The sequence below is a fragment of the Chelonia mydas genome, chromosome 8 (assembly GCF_015237465.2).
Source record: "Chelonia mydas isolate rCheMyd1 chromosome 8, rCheMyd1.pri.v2, whole genome shotgun sequence".
In the NCBI taxonomy this organism is placed as follows: Eukaryota; Metazoa; Chordata; order Testudines; family Cheloniidae; genus Chelonia; species Chelonia mydas.
The window spans coordinates 44,592,036-44,608,658 of record NC_057854.1 but is presented as its reverse complement, the minus strand read 5'-3'; positions in this window follow the sequence as shown (position 1 = coordinate 44,608,658).

Below are 16,623 nucleotides of genomic sequence, written 5' to 3'. Positions count from 1 at the left end.
GGAATGCTTACAGGAAGGTTAAGTTTTTCCAGGGTCCATTGTCTTTGCTGATGGGCCATCACCACTGGTTGGCTTCTTCATTGTTGTACCTGAAAGGCTAGTTGGGGGGTCACCCAGAGTAAGCACACTGGAATACAGATATATAGTCAATATTCATAACTTTAGATTCAAAAATGATACAGCATACATCCAAATAGGATAATCATATTCAGCAAATCATAACTTTTCTGATGACACCTCACATGATCCATCTTGTACAAAATGCATCATAATTATGCCATAATCATCATATAATATCACTGTGAAGAATATGGGGTGCAGTGTCACAGGGATTTATGTGCAAACCACCTTCAGTTACTTCTCTACTGCCTCAACCTGAAACAGAACACTAGCATGTCTTCCTAGAGCATACTCTGCCTTTTCTCTTTCTCAAAGTTAGTTTGTAGTTTTAGTTTTGTTTACTGTTTTAGATGAGAGGACTGTTTTCCCCCTCTTTTCCCTAGGGAGACAGGTCTTCTCCTGGCAGGGTATGCCTGGTTCATCAGTCTTCAAATGTTGCCTTTCTTGCCAGGAGGCTGTAATGGTAAGCCTCAGGCACTCCAAATGTGTAGGACTTCTCAAGAACTACAGCATATGACAAGGACCAAAAATGACTTATTTTTGGACAAAAGTCTTACTCATCCACAACCCTGCAGTTCCAGATGGCGAACTATCAGGTGGTCATGGTCAAACACAATTTTACGAATCACAACAAGCTCACAGCCTTTATTGAACAGCTGCCACATGGCTTTTGGGAGCAATTCCAGTCCATAGTTGGAGGGCCAGCTCTTGGCCAGAGTGGCTCTCCAGGCATCCCTAGATGCTGCAGACACTTCTGCCAGATCTGTCTCTGCAGCGGTAGTTATGCGCAGAGTTCCTGCTCTAAGGAGGTGCAGCAGGTGTTGTTAAACAGTAGAAAAACATGAATGCACATTACATACCTGAAGAAATGGAAGAGATTCATCTATTGGTGTGATCGTTATTCCCTCTGGCCAGAATCCATTCCTCTTTCCCTCATTACCTGCTAGATCGGAAGACACCTGGGTTATCCATCAGGGTACACCTGACTGCCATATCAGCCTTTCATCCATGGTCAATGGATTCTATATTTTTGCTCATGCAGTATAGTCCAGATTTATTAAGGGTCTGGGTAATCTCTTCCCACACATTAGACACCCCATTGTTGCCGGCACAGAGTGCCCGAGGCAAGCAACAGCTGGGTTTGTTGCCCGGTGTGCGTCGTGTCAATGACCACAACGGGGTGGAGAAGCAGAGAGATTTATTTGGAGCTCCAAATAGGGCGCAGGGATACTGAGCTGTCTCAAATCCTGCAGCAGTGTAGCAGATTCCAGTATACATTTTATACCTTTTCCTACTTCACTACATAAGCTTATGCAACCAATTACATGTTGCCCCGTACAATACCGTAGCCAATCAGCTAAAGCAGCCAATTGTGTTTTTCCTCAGTAGCATTGCCCGAGCCTTGCCTTATTTGGTCCTATTTGTTCTGGTTTTTGCTAAACATTTCTGCCTTATCTATCTGTTTCCCAGGCCGAAGCTGGCCTTGGCTGGCGAGCTGTGTGCAAACCTGTCTGTTTGTGTGCTAGCTTCCTCAGTGTTATGCAGGATCACAGAGGGTTCAAGAAGCAAAGGGGCCTTGGTTTATCTGGGCCTAGAGCAGGAGGGCTTCCTCGACACTCATGGTCTTCCACCCTCCCGAGTTACCTAATGTAGTGCCCAGTGTCCCCAACACCATCCCATCCTGGAACCTCAACCTGATTCTCAGCCACTTCATGAGACCTCCATTTGAACCAATGGTTCATTTATCTATGAAGATGGCCTTCTTAGTTGCCAACGTGTTGGTTGGTGGGGTCAAGGAGATTGGAGACTTGAGGGCAGATCTTCTCTCTTCTCCCCCCCCCCAGTTTGCCATGTTTTTTAATAATGTTTCTACATTCACATCGTAAGCTCCTCCCAATGGCTAAATTGGATTTTCATCTTAACCAATCTATCTATCTACCAGTTATTTTTTTTCTCAAAACCTCTTAGTTCTCAGCATGAATCCTATTCCTATACTCTGGATGTTTAGAAAGGCTGTGGCTTTCTACCTGGGTGGGACTAAGCAGTTCAGAAGATCTAGAACAGGGTGGGCAACGGCCACATTGGGGTTGCAAAACTGTATGGAGGACCTAGTAGAGAAGGCTGTGCTTCCCCAAACAGCCTGGCCCCTGCCCCCTGACTGCTCCCCTCAGAACCCCCGACCCATCCAACCCCCCTGTCCCCTGACTGCCCTAACCCCTATCCACACCCCCGCCCCCTGACAGGCCCGCCGGGACTCCCACGCCTATCCAGCCCCCCCCGTCCACTGACTGCTCTCCCCCCCAGAACCTCCGCCCCATCCAACCACCCCCTGCTCCCTGTCCCCTGACTGCCTCCGGGACCCCCTGCCCCTTATACGACCCCCTGCTCCTTATCCAACCCCCCGGTCCCCTTACCATACCGCTCAGAGCGGCATGTCTGGCAGCCACACTACCTGGTCGAAGCCAGACCCGCCGTCGCGCTGGCCTGCAGGATTGTGCAGCCTCGCTGCCCGGTGCGCTGTCCGCACAGCGACGTGGCTGCGGGGGAGGGGGCTAGCCTCCCCAGCCAGGAGCTCAGGAGCTGGGCAGGACAGTCCCGTGGGCCGGATGTGGCCCGTGGGCCGTAGTTTGCCCACCTCTGATCTAGACTCTCTAGATAGATCTAGGGGAACTTCTAGTTCTGCTCAAAGGCTTTCAAAATGGATATTGGGTTTTATCTCTGTTATGAGTTTGCAGGTGCTCAGACTTCCCCCTCCTTCCCCCCCCCCCCCCCCGGGTGGTCAGAGCACATTCAACCTGATTGCAGGCATGTAGAGCTGCTACATGGACCTCAGTCCACAGGTTTTCAGTGTATTATGCCCTGCTCTGTGCCGTCAGATCTGATGCGACATTTGGCTCTGCAGTACTGTCTTCAGTTCTGGAACCTGTTCTGAAGTGCCTTCCTCCTCCTCGGGATACTGCTCAGAAGTCACCTGAATCGGAGTACCCATAGGGACCCTACTTGAAGGAAATGTTACCCTGTGCTGTAACTAATTCTTTGAGATCCTGGTCCCTATGAGTGCTCCACTACCTGTCATCTTTCCCCTCTTTTTCGGTTGTTCCCTAGGCCGAGGGGATGACCAAGTAGAGAAGGAACTGAGGGTGGTTCACCCGCGTACCCATATATAGCTTCGGTGTCCGCCATGAGGAGGCATAGGATGCATACACAGGCCAAACGGACACTGCTACCTAGAAATCTCTGATGAAGGGCTCTAGAGGAGCACTCGTAGGGGGACACATCTCAAAGGACCACAGTTACTGCACAGGGTGAGTAACGGTTCCTTATGTAGTTTGAAAAACAGCTGTCAAACTCATTCTGCTATTTCCAACTGGTGTCCAAGTGAAAATGTAGAATGTTCTAATTAAATAGTATAAGCAGGATAGAAATCTGAATTTCCCAATATGTGGGTAGATCACTTCTGATATGGTCAGGATTTCAGTTCCTAAATGTTGCAGACACTGGGCCAGATCCAGAAAAACTGGCATCAGGCACACATTATAGGTCTGTGTGCCTGTTAAAACCACCTGTGTAAGAGGGGATTTATCCAGGGGAGGTTAAGTGGCTTGTCACCACTGACAACAGATCTCCCCTATTTTTTCCACCAGTAGGAGGATGGTTTGGGTGTTCCATCAGGTCTCATTTGGAGTTCCACCACCAAGAAGCTTTGGCTATGCCCCCTTTCAGGTCAGTGTCACTATTCTGCAGGCTGCACTGGTCTGACTAGTCAGCAGTGTAGATTGTTTTAAATCAAAACAATTTAAATCAGCAAGCAAGAACCCTTGATTTACATCATTGATTTTAATCTTATTTTGCATTTGTACTTTTGGCTATTTTCCTAAAGAAAAGTTTATTCTCATTGGTTAGTAACCATTAAAACATGTTGATTTGCAACTAAATAATTTAGTCTTTATGCTAAATTTGGTTCTACTTTTTGCTAACTAGGGGAATATGCTATATCTGTACATATGTAAGTAATGATATAGCTTAACGTACGTTCAGATCTTAGTTTTTACATTTTTTTATTATGTTAGAAAAAGGTGAATGATGCATTTCTTACCAGCAACGATTCATTTTTTTTATTTGTGACTTGTGTCAAGCTCTTTGGGTGGAAATTCAAATTCAATTAAAAATCTAGAAAAACAGCATTTTAATTCTATTAAATAAAGCTACTCTTAAAATTGCTGAATACACAAGAAAAATGTTTATCAAAACATGTTTTTTATTTAAAACTGATTTAATAAAAGAAGTGTTGACTGTAGTCAGTGAATTGAACTGGTTGTTTCTGGTTGCCATGTCCTTCAAGATTTTAGAAGTAGTAGGTCTCATAATCTCGCACCTAGTTTTTATTCATAAATTGGAAGAGGAAAATAAGTTTTCCTGCTTGTTCAGCTCCCAGCTGGCTTCTTAACTTTGAATGAACTCAGCATTGAGCTGATTTCAGACTTCAGCAAACTCTGGTTTAGGTGCATGGCCAGTGACTTCCACTGTTTTCAGTGGTTTGATTTATTTTTAAAAAGGTTTGGAAGCAAACATACTGTGTAATATTAATTTTTTTATGTAAATAGTCAATTTAGGCCTTATCGTAGGGTTGTCATAATTTCAAAATTAATTTGAAATGGGTTTACTTTTTAAACCAGAAACGAATTTAATTTAAATAAAAATTCAATTTAAATAAAGCTTGTTAAACTTTTTTAATAATTGATTTTTAACCACCCTGTTGTTCGCCACCCTGAAGTTGGAGTCTTTAGGCGAGCACCTGGTTGTCTACCCACCACAAGGGCTTCAGCACAGTTCATACCAGCATCCTTGGGAGAATTTGGTCCAGAATCTTTGTTCTGAACTCTGAATTAGTTCTGATCAACTAATCCCCTGATTTTGCATATGACCAACAAGAGGCTCATCACTGGATTAATTACTTATGCTACAACTGAATTCCTTCATTTAAAAATTCTCACATCATAGTCTTTCAAGGTTTGTTCCTGGCAAGTTCATAGTTTAGTGGAGCACCAGCTGCACTATAGTTGAAGTTGAGAAGCCATCACTACATAAAAGTTGACTCTTTTAAGTGCTCTAAAATTTCCATGTCTACTCAGAATGTTTACTTGCCTTGAAATTTGGGGTGCCATGTGAGGTCGAATTAGTGATCTGCTAGCAAGGGGTTCACTAGAGTCCCCCCCAGCCCCCGAAGCTTTTCTTAAAGTTGACACAATCTATCACCATTTATTTATTTTATTTTATTTTTTATTGCATTCACCTGGAACTCAAACCATGGCTTGGATCATCCCCCAACTGATCTGTTACTCATCATTTATCCCAGCTAATGCATCCTTTGGGGATGCAATATTGAAAATGTGATTTTAAAAATTAGGTACTCTGACTTGGTGCGTGCCAAATACATTACAATGCACATGTGCAGAAAGGCTAGCCAACAGGGTTTCTAGCCAGTCAGTTGTCCATGACCTGGATGGCTTGAGAGTACTTGCTGTGGCTATTGAACATGAGCTACAGCCATGCTGTCATAAATATAAAGGGAAGGGTAACCACCTTTCTGTATACAGTGCTATAAAATCCCTCCTGGCCAGAAGCAAAATCCTTTCACCTGTTAAGGGTTAAGAAGCAAACGTAACCTCACTGGCACCTGACCCAAAATGACCAATGAGGGGACAAGATACTTTCAAATCTGGAGGGAGGGAAAAAGGCTTTTGCCTGTCTGTCTCTGTGTGATGCCTCTGCCAGGGACAGATCAAGAAAGCAAGCAATTCAACTCCTGTAAAGTTAGTAAATAATCTAGCTAGAAAATGCATTAGGTTTTTCTTTGTTTTGCGTTGTAAATTCGCTGTGCTGGAGGGAATGTGTATTCCTGTTTTTGTGTCTTTTTGTAATTTAAGGTTTTGCCAAGAGGGATTCTCTGTGTTTTGAATCTGATTACCCTGTAAAGTATTTACCATTCTGATTTTACAGAGGTGATTCTTTTACCTTTTCTTTTAATAAAATTCTTCTGTTAAGAACCTGATTGATTTTTTCATTGTTCTTAAGATCCAAGGGTTTGGGTCTGTGTTCCCCTGTACCAATTGGTGAGGATATTATCATCAAGCCTTTCCCAGGAAAGGGGGTATAGGGCTTGGGGGAATATTTTGGGAGAATAGGACTCCAAGTGGTCATAGAATCATAGAATATCAGGGTTGGAAGGGACCTCAGGAGGTCATCTAGTCCAACCCCCTGCTCAAAGCAGGACCAATCCCCAATCAAATCATCCCAGCCAGGGCTTTGTCAAGCCTGACCTTAAAAACTTCTAAGGAAGGAGATTCTACCACCTCCCTAGGTAACGCATTCCAGTGTTTCACCACCCTCCTAGTGAAAAAGTTTTTCCTAATATCCAACCTAAACCTCCCCCACTGCAACTTGAGACCATTACTCCTTGTCTTGTCCTCTTCTACCACTGAGAATAGTCTAGAACCATCCTCTCTGGAACCACCTCTCAGGTAGTTGAAAGCAGCTATCAAATCCCCCCTCATTCTTCTCTTCTGCAGACTAAACAATCCCAGTTCCCTCAGCCTCTCCTCATAAGTCATGTGTTCCAGACCCCTAATCATTTTTGTTGCCCTTCGCTGGACTCTCTCCAATTTATCCACATCCTTCTTGTAGTGTGGGGCCCAAAACTGGACACAGTACTCCAGATGAGGCCTCACCAATGTTGAATAGAGGGGAACGATCACGTCCCTCGATCTGCTCGCTATGCCCCTACTTATACATCCCAAAATGCCATTGGCCTTCTTGGCAACAAGGGCACACTGCTGACTCATATCCAGCTTCTCGTCCACTGTAACCCCTAGGTCCTTTTCCGCAGAACTGCTGCCTAGCCATTCGGTCCCTAGTCTGTAGCTGAGCATTGGGTTCTTCCGTCCTAAGTGCAGGACCCTGCACTTATCCTTATTGAACCTCATCAGATTTCTTTTGGCCCAATCCTCCAATTTGTCTAGGTCCCTCTGTATCCTATCCCTGCCCTCCAGCGTATCTACCACTCCTCCCAGTTTAGTATCATCTGCAAATTTGCTGAGAGTGCAATCCACACCATCCTCCAGATCATTTATGAAGATATTGAACAAAACCGGCCCCAGGACCGACCCCTGGGGCACTCCACTTGACACTGGCTGCCAACTAGACATGGAGCCATTGATCACTACCCGTTGAGCCCGACAATCTACCCAACTTTCTACCCACCTTATAGTGCATTCATCCAGCCTATACTACTTTAACTTGCTGACAAGAATACTGTGGGAGACCGTGTCAAAAGCTTTGCTAAAGTCAAGAAACAATAAGTCCACTTCTTTCCCTTCATCCACAGAACCAGTAATCTCATCATAGAAGGCGATTAGATTAGTCAGGCATGACCTACCCTTGGTGAATCCATGCTGACTGTTCCTGATCACTTTCCTCTCGTGTAAGTGCTTCAGGATTGATTCCTTGAGGACCTGCTCCATGATTTTTCTGGGGACTGAGGTGAGGCTGACTGGCCTGTAGTTCCCAGGATCCTCCTTCTTCCCTTTTTTAAAGATTGGCACTACATTAGCCTTTTTCCAGTCATCCGGGACTTCCCCCGTTCGCCACGAGTTTTCAAAGATAATGGCCAATGGCTCTGCAATCACATCCGCCAATTCCTTTAGCACTCTCGGATGCAACTCGTCCGGCCCCATGGACTTGTGCACGTCCAGCTTTTCTAAATAGTCCCTAACCACCTCTTTCTCCACAGAGGGCTGGCCATCTACTCCCCATGTTGTGATGCCCAGCACAGCAGTCTGGGAGCTGTCCTTGTTAGTGAAGACAGAGGCAAAAAAAGCATTGAGCACATTTAGCTTTTTCCACATCCTCTGTCACTAGGTTGCCTCCCTCATTCAGTAAGGGACCCACACTTTCCTTGGCTTTCTTCTTGTTGCCAACATACCTGAAGAAACCCTTCTTGTTACTCTTGAAATCTCTTGCTAGCTGCAGCTCCAGGTGCGATTTGGCCCTCCTGATTTCATTCCTACATGCCCGAGCAATATTTTTATACTCTTCCCTCGTCATATGTCCAACTTTCCACTTCTTGTAAGCTTCTTTTTTATGTTTAAGATCCGCTAGGATTTCACCGTTAAGCCAAGCTGGTCGCCTGCCATATTTACTATTTTTTCGACTCATCGGGATGGTTTGTCCCTGTAACCTCAACAGGGATTCCTTGAAATACAGCCAGCTCTCCTGGACTCCTTTCCCCTTCATGTTAGTCCCCCAGGGGATCCTACCCATCCGCTCCCTGAGGTCCTTTCCCTGTTTTGTCTAAAACACTTGGTTGTGGCAGGGTTTTACCTAATCCAAAGGCAAAGACTTTGTGCCTTGGGGAAGTTTTTAACCTAAGATGGTAGAAATAATCTTAGGGGGTCTTTCAGGCGGGTCCCCACAGCTGTACCCTAGAGTTCAGAGTGGGGAAGGAACCCTGACATGGTGGCAGAGTGGTTGGATCATTTTGAACCAGAGATCATTTTGAACCAGAAGCACAGCAGGATTTTAAAAGGTTTTTTAAAAGGTGATTACAGCTGCAGGTCCTGTCTCTTTGCCTGGGGACAGAGCAGCTCCATAACAAAATGATTCTTCTGTAGGCTGGGAACAGATACCAGAGACAAAGGTATCATGTTTCAGCACAGCAAATTTTACAAGCCAGGTTGTTTTTTTCTTTCTAACTCTTAGGTATAGCTAGGTTAAAAACAGAGGGGCTAAGATGACAGAAAGCAATGCCCAACAGAAACTGGAGTTAGCCAGAGCAAAAGCGGAAGAGAATGGTTGAATTAAAACGACTCGATGAGGAGGCTGCCCACCAGAGAGCTGAGGAGGCTGCCCACCAGAGAGCTATGGAGGCAGCTCGAGAGGCAGAGAAAGCCCAGGAGGCTGCCCACCCGAGAGCAATGGAGGCAAAAGTAAAAGAAATGGAGAGGGAAAAAGAGAGGAACCATGCACTGGAGATAGAGAAGGCAAGAGCTCAGCAGAATATACCGAATTACCCTAACAATCCTTCCCCAACAATCCAAAAAAGGGAGCAACTATGTCCACAGTATGATGAATCCAGTGATATTGCTGAATATTTTCTCACCTTGGAGAGACTGTGCACACTCCATAAAATTCCTGATGCTCACAAGATGACCACATTGGTCACAAAATTGACTGGAAGAGCTCTGGACATATTCAATAAGATGCCTATTGATGAGGCTCCTGACTATGGTAAATTCAAGGATTTGGTTTTGAAACAATTTCAAGTTACACCTGAAACTTATAGAATAAAATTTCAAACCCTTAAGAGAGGGCCTGGACTAAGTAATGTGGCTTATGTAAACCAGATGACAGATCTGTTTGATAAATGGCTCAAAGGATGGGATGTAACTAGCTTTGGAGGAATGCGGGATTTGATGATACAGGAGCAATTCCTGAATATGTCCAAGGATGATATAAAACAGTGTTTATGGGATAAGAAAATGGACTCAGCAGGAAGTCTTGCTGCTTATGCTTATCAATACGAGCAGTCCCAGACCGCCAGAGAGGCGGGGGCAAACTGGAACAAAAACAGGTGGAGGGAGGAGAGAGAAACAACCCTGGTCACAGTTTGAGCGGATACCAGAAGGGACACCCTCAGACTACATCCCAAGAAAAACCCCAAACACCTTATCTCACCGCACCATTCTCCAGCAACCCACCTCGCCCCAGTGACCAGTCAGCTGGGCGATGTTTTAAATGTAATGAGCCGGGGCATGTAAGGGCCAACTGCCCCAAGAACCCCAACAGATTACAGTTCATTGCACTGGGGTCCCACCAAAGGTCCTCAGGCCCAGATGCCTCCCAGATACCCTCAGAGTGGAGGGAAACTGAGAGTGTGGGCGGGAAGAAGGTTACAGCATGGATGGACACCGGAGCACGAGTGTTGGCTATCCACACTTCCTTAGTGGACCCCAATTTAATCGACCCAGAGGTCCAAGTGACGATTCAACCCTTCAAGTCAAACTCTTTTGACTTGCCTACAGCCAAGTTGCTGGTCCAGTACAAGGGCTGATCAGGAATGTGGACTTTTGCAGTCTATGATGATTATCCCATCCCCATGCTGTTTGGGGGAAGACTTGGCCAATCATGTGAAGCTAGTCAAGAGGGTGGGAATGGTCACCCACAGCCAGGCTAAGCAAGCTGTCACACTTAGCTCTGTTCCTGAGACTTCTACCAGGACCCGGTCAGAGGCGATGGAACCAGACCCCATGCCAAAGTCTGCAACAGTAGTAGTGGATCCAGTCCCAGAGACCCAGACAGAGCCAGTCCCAGAACCGGAACCAGTGGAACAACCAGCACCAGAACCATTGCCAGAGCTGAATCCAGTGCTTGCAACCCCAACTCCAGAGGGCCCCACCGAAACTGCACTGGCAGCAGCCGATAACCCCACACAAGAGGCTCAGCCGGAGCCTGAATCCCAACATAGTGCACCAGTGGAGAGCAGTTGACAGTCAGCGGAAACAGCCCCATCACCTGCATCGCTTCCAGAGGGACCAAACCCAGGTCCACAATCCAATGAGGAACTGATGTCTCCAGCATCAAGGGAACAGTTCCAGAGCAAACAGGAAGCAGATGAAAGCCTCCAGAGAGCTTGGATGGTGGCACGGAGCAACTCACCGCCTCTCAGCTCTTCTAATCAATCTAGGTTTTTTGTAGAAAGAGGACTTTTTTATAAAAGGAAACTCTTTCTGGTAGACACCAGGAAGACTGGCATCCTCAGAGACAGTTGGTAGTTCCAACTGAGTACCGGGTAAAGTTCTTAAGCTTAGCCCATGATCATCCTAGTGGCCATGCTGGGGTGAACAGAACCAAAGACTATTTGGGAAAGTCGGTCCACTGGGAGGGAATGTGCAAGGATGTTTCTACCTATGTCCGGTCTTGAGGCGTGCCAAAGAGTGGGGAAAACCCCAAGACCAGGTCAAAGCCCCTCTCCAGCCACTTCCCATCATTGAGATTCCATTTCAGTGAGTAGCTGTGGATATTCTGGGTCCTTTTCTGAAAAAGACACCCAGAGGAAAGCAGTACATACTGACTTTCATGGATTTTGCCACCCGATGGCTGGAAGCAGTAGCTCTAAGCAACACCAGGGCTAAAAGTGTGTGCCAGGCACTAACATACATTTTTGCCAGGGTAGGTTGACCCTCCGACATCCCCACAGATGCAGGAACTAATTTCCTGGCAGGAACCATGGAAAGCCTTTGGGAAGCTCATGGGGTGAATCACTTGGTTGCCACCCCTTACCACCATCAAACAAATGGCCTGGTGGAGAAATTTAATGGAACTCTGGGGGCCATGATAAGTAAATTCGTAAATGAGAACTCCAATGATTGGACCTAGTGTTGCAGCAGTTGCTCTTTGCCTACAGAGCTGTACCACATCCCAGTTTAGGGTTTTCACCATTTGAACTTGTATATGGCTGTTGGAGACCCCAGGGCATGGCCACTAGTTAAGTCGAGGGGATGGAAGGCCATAAGGGTGGAGGAAGTCTCCCTGCTGAAGGTCTAAGGGCTTCTTTTCAACTCCCCTTAATAGAACTCAGGCCTGGCTAGTTTGAGTAAGCTCTTTTGCTCTTAAAACAATGTTGCAGTTGTAGATAATGCCTCATAGTGTAAGGTTTGCTGATGCCAAGTTAAAGATAACAGGAGAGACAGCTACAAGGCCAGACAGGATGTGCTGGTTGTTTAAGTTGCTAGGAATGCTTGTTAGAGGTTACAGGAAATAAACATTGTTGTAACCCATATAAGGAAGGCAGAGTATTTGTGCAAAGCTTTGATTGGCTGATGTGTAGTGCAGTAGCATTAAGGAATATAAAAGTGTGTGTAATGACCTGCTCTGATGTGCAGGATTTGAGATTTCTCTCCCTGTACCTTTCTTTGGAATTCCAAATAAACTTTTCTGCTTCTCCACCCCGTTGTGTTTATTGGGTGACGCACACCAGGTAACGAACCCCTGCTGCTGTTTGCCTCTGGGTACTGGGTGCCGGCAACGTGGCCGCGAGGTTAAGGGGCCATTACAGTTGGTGAAGCAGCAATGGGAGGGATTTACACCTTCTCTAGGAACTAACATTCTGGACTTTGCAACCAACCTACAAAACACCCTCGGAACCTCTTTAGTCCTTGCTAAAGAAAACCTAAAAGATGCTCAAAAAGAGCAAAAAAGCATGGTATGATAAACATGCCAGAGAGCGTTCCTTCAAAGTAGGGGACCAGGTCATGGCCTTAAAGGTGCTCCAGGCCCATAAAATGGAAGCCTCGGGGGAAGGGCCATTCACAGTCCAAGAGCACCTGGAAGCTCATCACATCTCATCACATTCCCCACCTCAAACCGAAAGCCTAAGGTGTACCATATTAATTCTCTAAAGCCCTTTTATTCCAGAGAATTAAAGGTTTGTCAGTTTACAGCCCGGGGAGGAGATTACACCGAGTGGCCTGAAGGTGTCTACTATGAAGGGAAAAGTGATGGTGGCGTGGAAGAGGTGAACCTCTCCATGACCCTTGGGCATATGCAGGAACAGCAGATCAAGGGACTGTGCACTAGTTACACGCCGACGTTCTCAGCCACCCCAGGACTGACTGAATGGGCATACCACTCCATTGACACAGGTAATGCTCACCCAATTAGAGCCCAACCTTACCAGGTGTCTCCTCAAGCTAAAGCTTCTATAGAATGGGAGATCCAGGATATGCTACAGATAGGTGTAATCCGCCCCTCCCACAGTGCCTGGGCATCTCCAGTGGTTCTAGTTCCCGAACCAGATGGGGAGATGTGTTTTTGCGTGGACTACCGTAAGCTAAATGCTGTAACTCGCCCAGACAACCATCCAATGCCACGCACAGATGAACTATTGGAGAAAATGGGATGGGCCCAGTTCATCTCTACCTTGGACTTAACCAAGGAGTACTGGCAGGTACCGCTAGAAGAATCCGCCAAGGAAAGGTCAGCCTTCACCACACATGTCGGGCTGTATGAATTTAATGTGCTCCCTTTCGGGCTGCGGAATGCAACCACCACCTTCCAAAAACTTGTAGATGGTCTCCTAGCAGGATTTGGAGAATATGCAGTTGCCTACCTTGATGATGTGGCCATATTTTCGGATTCCTGGGCAGAACACCTGGAACATCTACAAAAAGTCTTTGAGCGCATAAGGGAAGCAGGACTGTTAAGCTAAGAAGTGTCAAATAGGCCACAACAGAGTGACTTACCTTGGACACAAGGTGGGTCAAGGAACTATCAACCCCCTACAGGCCAAAGTGGATGCTATCCAAAAGTGGCCTGTCCCAAAGTCAAAGAAATAGGTTCAATCCTTTTTAGGCTTGGCCGGATGTTACAGGCGATTTGTACCGCAATACAGCCAAATTGCCGCCCCGCTGACAGACCTAACCAAAAAGAAACAGCCAAATGCCGTTCAGTGGACCGAAGAGTGTCAGAAGGCCTTTAACCAGCTTAAAGCGACACCCATGTCTGACCCTGTGCTAAGGGCCCCAGACTTTGTCAAACCGTTCCTAGTAACCATAGATGCGTCCGAGCATGGTGTGGGAGCAGTCTGAATGCAGGAAGGACCGAATCAAGAATTCCATCCTGTCATGTTTCTCAGCAAGAAGCTGTCTGAGAGGGAAAGCAACTGGTCAATCAGTGAAAAGGAATGTTACGCCATTGTCTACACTCTGGAAAAGCTACGCCCATACGTTTGGGGACGGCGTTTCCACCTGCAATCCGACCATGCTGCACTACAGTGGCTTCATACTGCCAAGGGAAATAACAAAAAAATCTTGGGTGGAGTTTAGGCCTCCAAGATTTTGATTTCGACATACAACATGTTTCAGGAGCTTCTATCAAAGTGGCTGATGCACTCTCCCATGAAAGTTTCCCAGAATCAACTGGTTAAAATCATCCTTGAGATGTGGAAAATATTGTTAGTCTTTATACAGTTAGTAGTATATTTAGAGGTGCATGTATCTTATTAACTCTGTTTTCTCCTAGAGCTCCAGGAAGAAATCACAGCCAGTGTTTCACCCTATCTGTGATTTGAGGGGAGTGTCATAAATATAAAGGAAAGGGTAACCATCTTTCTGTATACAGTGCCAGATAGCCAAGCACAGCTCTTCACATGCCAATAACTTAATAGGAGAGGAAGAGGAGGGCAAGCTGGAAATGTTGGCAAGTGGCAGGAGGGGCTATATGTTTTGGGCAATGGTGAGGGAGGTGGAGAAGGAGAGACATTCCAGTCTTCTCGGATGTGCTTAGTTTAGTACATACAAAAACTTTATCAGGATTCTGTGCCATAGATCATGTTTGGCGCTTTCTCTCCTGCCCATTAGGAATGACACACTCTCTGAACATTTCAAAGCATGACCATTATCCCTGTTCCACTACGAGTTTACAGGAGGGGGGAGAAGCGTTTAGGAATCACTGAGCAGCCATGTGGCTTGGGTGGAGAGAATACTGGATGGGGATTCAGGAGATCTGCATTCTATTCCTGGGGTAAGTCATTTCACTTATCTGTGCCTCAGTTTCCCCACCTGTTAAATGGGGATAATGATGGTTACCTCCTGTGTAAAGTGCTCTGAGAAGGACTAATAAAAAGTGCTATATTAAGAGCTAGGTTTGATTACCTCTCCTCAGCAGTGTCTCAACCACAAACCTATGTGATAACTATAACAGCCTGAAGGGCCACAAACTCCTACAGAAAACATCTTTGTTTTAAAAAAACAACAAAAACAACACCAAACAAATCGGGCAATTCACTGACACAAAGCATTGTTAATGCGGAGTTAAGTTTGCCCTGCAGCGTCCTGTGCCTTTCCAGAACTCTAACTTCTAAAAACCAGGAAATAAGAGTTAAGGTACCTGCCCACAGAACCTTAATTCTGCCTTCTTTGAGCAATGCCTCAGTACACCCATAACACAGCAATAACTCCTCTCTTGCTAAATTTGACAGCCCCATTGCTCTTACCCAGGGGATTCCATCTAACACTGTACTTCCTCTTCCACAGCCCTCTCTCGTTTCCTACCTCACTGCTGACAATCTCCAAGGCCAGAAGACTCCTGTGCTCTGCTACTGACAAAATCTACAGGATTCACCAGTGAGTTGAGGCAGCCTGGATCACACATGCACCTCTCTCCTCTGATCACATGAGGAGGGGTTCAACCCACCCAGAGGCAAAAAGCCCCACAGACGTCGTCCGACTCCAATCACAGCTTGGACAAGCTGCTCCAACAGTTGTTCCTAGCTCCAGGGGTGCAGAGTTAAGGTGCATTGGTGGGTATCTTAACTCTTCATTCCCTGTTTCTTTCAGAAGCTTGTGTGTCATTTGAAATTTGAGCTAGAAGGGCACAGGATACAATCGGACTGCTTTAATGAAGCATTGTCAGTGATTTGTCTATGCCAGGCTACAAAAGATAACGGGTTTTAGCTCTTGCCTCGCTCCACCAACTGATAGGTAATCAGATTATTTGTTGGGAGTCTCAGCCCATTGAAACAGGGAAGCAGAGGCCTGCAGCCTCTTTGGAGAGTTCAATAACTATTGACCGCATGATGTACTTGAGTGGGTGTGTGGTGAGCAACTGGTGTCATGTAAGAACAAAGGCCTTGGCTACCCTAGAAAGAGTTTGCTATACCAGCCTCCTAGTGGAGACACATTTTATACCAACGAGAGAGTCCTTTTTTCCCAGTGTAGCTTATACCAGGTTCCCAAACAAAATAAGCTCTGCTGCCAAGGTTGTCTACAAGAGAACTTTTCCAAGCAGTTTTAGGAGGGGTGTTTTGTTTTGTTTTTTTCACACTCCTAATCAACAGAGTTATGGCAGCAAAATTTTGAAATGTAGGCCCCTTTAGTCCCTTGGGTATACCTTGCATCTGCTTTGGCTGGAAGGACCAGCACTCGAAGAACTTTCAAATGTGAGACCACTTTGCTGATAGTCGTTCAGTGCCTTCTCTCAGCGAAAGCTAGGACAGAGTGAACCACAGCTTCCTCTTTTGCTGTGCTGGTAGTTTTTTCTTTACTATTAGCAACACCTCTTTGATGAAAAACCTCTTAGAATTTCAAGCTCCCTCATTGCTTAGTTTTTCTCTTCATGTGGGCTCCCCAGTCATCTTTCATTTCCTATTTCACAGTTTTATTAACATGATGCTGTATTTCAAAATGTCGGTTTCTTTCTAGGCCTTTTTCTCAAATTGATCATAATGCGAGTTTATAGAGATTATAGATCTTTCATTCAAAGTGCTCAACAGAGTCTTACCTGAAATTACTGTAAAAGAAGGGTCTCATTTCATCTGGTGATGTCTCACAAACTAAGCAGGGTCAGGCTTGGATGGGACGCCCAACAATGCCAATATGCTGCATTGGGGTGAGCTCTAACTTCATGTTGCCAATTCTTGTGATTTTTATCACGAGTCTTGAAATATTT